The sequence below is a fragment of the Littorina saxatilis genome, linkage group LG12 (genome assembly GCF_037325665.1).
Source record: "Littorina saxatilis isolate snail1 linkage group LG12, US_GU_Lsax_2.0, whole genome shotgun sequence".
NCBI lineage: Eukaryota > Metazoa > Mollusca > Gastropoda > Littorinimorpha > Littorinidae > Littorina > Littorina saxatilis.
Genome location: NC_090256.1, coordinates 11,338,195 through 11,340,694, shown reverse-complemented (window position 1 = coordinate 11,340,694; position 2,500 = coordinate 11,338,195). Strand labels below are relative to the sequence as shown.

Sequence of the window (2,500 nt, the reverse complement as noted above, 5' to 3'; positions counted from 1 at the left end):
ATCTTATTCTTTATCATTTCCTGATTCCAAAACCATATAGCTATGATAGGTTGTATTTAAAACAAGCTCCGAAAGTTAACAGGAATACAGCGCTTTCCTGCTTAGCACAATACGCTACCGCGCTATTCTGGCGTGTTAATTTCACTGCGTTTTGCACGTGGGAGGTGAGCGATTTCCTTCTCTCGGGGATTGACGAAGCTGTACTGTCTTGGTGAAAAACTGCAGTGCGTTCAGTTTCATTCCGTGAGTTCGACAGCTTGATTAAAGGTCCAGACCATGCTGTTTTAGCGTCAAAAACGCTTCGAATCGTGTTCCTGCGCGACCGAACACTTCCCGATGTTTGCAGTTAGTTAGAAAACCACTTTCTTACCGTCTTCAACAATGTTTGGTTTACTTCGGAATCTTCTAAGGCCGTAATCCGACGAATTTTGTGACCGAAGCGACGGATTTCTTCTCCAAAACGACCCGCCATTGTGCCGCGTGATCTTCGCGAGACTGGCTTATGAATAAATTATCCGTGACGTCACACTGTGTGAAGATGGTTGTTTACCAACATGGCAACAAGCGTAGGCCTAACTGCAGACGAAATTGAACCGTACAAAGTCATGTTCGAACTACCAGTTTCTCTCCTCGAATCAAGCATGAAAGATGAGGAGCGGAGGCCACTTCCAGCAGTAGTGAAAAGACAGTGACGATGAAAATTGCGACTCTGTTTGTCTCAGCGATCAAAGGTAAACACGCCCGCTCTCTGTGCTGAACTTATCGTCTGCTTTCGAGTCTGTGCTATTTTTTTCACTCTCGCCTTGTCAACGCACTCGCGAATAAGTGGGATATTGTTTAAGTGTTCATGCATTGCATTCACGAGTAAAAGAACAACAGCTCATCGCAGTTTTAACTGTTCTTGATTATTTCAGAGACTGGTGTCAGAGTGGCCACTGCACCTGTTGTATTGTGTGGGAGGGGCAGATTTGAGAGAGAGAGGAAGCTAGCCTGAGGTACATTGTAGAATGAAAACTTGCAGGGGAGCAAGAATGCATCACCAGCCACGAAGGTGTACATACAACTTTTTTTGAGGTGCCTATATTTGTTTGATTGTTAAATGTATGTATTTGTTGTTGTTTTTAAAGGCTATCAAGAAAACTGTTGTCATTTAAATTTGTAACACTCAGGCACATATAGTTTCACACACACACACAAGATTAACTCACTTGCATGCCCACAGAAGAAGTTTGCTCTTCACATTGTTCTGTTGTTGTTGTTTTTATAATGTAATCATTGTAACATCAACACTCAGTAATAACCAATATTACAACACAATCACTTTTCCATCAGAACTCACTCACATACTACATGTATTGAACCCTGGTTTATGGACACTTGCATTTGTACTTTGCATGGGAAAGCAGCCTGAATTTCAGATGAACTTTAATAAAAGAAGATTTATATGTATGTTGCTCTAGATGCATGTTTTAATAAATAATAATGACATTCAGGAAAGTAAAAGGACTGTTGACGTTTGCTGTTGTAAAATGTCTGATGATTAGGGTTCTGTTGCACATTTAGTGAATTGACTGTACCAATTGCTGTTATTATTTACACCCAATCAGTGCATCCACATGATATTATGTAGCTTAAATTCAATGCTCACATGAACCGAAAGTTCAAGCTGGCGCCATCACCAACCTGTGCCTGCGGTCAAGAGGACCAAACAGCGGAACACATCTTACAGCGATGTCCCTTACTAGATGAGGAACGAAAAGAAGTGTGGCCGTCACCAACTCCCTTGCAGACCAAACTATACGGCAGTCGACAGGAGTTGGAGAAAAACGACAACATTTATCACCAGTGCTGGACTGATTGTGTAACCTCTGCGAACGCCAAGAAGAAGAAGAAGATGTAGCTTAAATTAAAGAACATGTTTTGATGTGTTCAGAACATACCGACAAGTTGCACACTCACTGACTTTCCGAAAGAACAGGAAAGTTCTTCCTGCCTGTCTGGTCACTGCCATCAGAGACCTCTTTCTGTCACAGAGCTACACAGGCTTCAAATATATGTAAGATAAATAAAAGGTACATTACAACTCTCAACTGCGGGGTGTGTGTGTGTGTGGGGGGGGGGAATGTGCATAACCATTGCATACTTAAGGTCGGCTTAAACTGCAAACAGAAATGTGGAGCTTGCGTAACAATTCTTGCTTTGTCAGATTTGGAGATAGGCAGCCTCAGTCTATATAGTTGGTCACCAGTTGGGGCGTCCTGCTTGGTGACAACTTGAGCTTTGTCAACTGGTCTAGCTGTAGCAGTCAAAGTCTGGGCACTGTTGCATTGTAGTCTTGCTGTGTATGCAGAGCTTTGTTGTAGCTGCCAAGGCCAGTGTTGCCATAGGCCAGTGTTAGGATCACCACCCCCTCAAACAGCTCCTTCAGTTAACCTGATGCCTGTTTTAGACAGAAAAAAAAAGTTACCACAATCAGCAGAACTTTCACTGGAGAAATGGG

At 42.6% G+C, this 2,500-nt stretch overlaps 1 long non-coding RNA gene across 1 annotated transcript; it reads left to right on the top strand.

Annotated features, from left to right (window-relative positions):
* Positions 1 to 261: 261 nt before the first annotated feature.
* On the top strand, positions 262 to 1,503 carry LOC138981245 (uncharacterized). Its single transcript, XR_011460599.1, has 2 exons — positions 262 to 731; positions 915 to 1,503. It is a non-coding gene; the product is annotated as an uncharacterized lncRNA (long non-coding RNA).
* Positions 1,504 to 2,500: the final 997 nt, after the last annotated feature.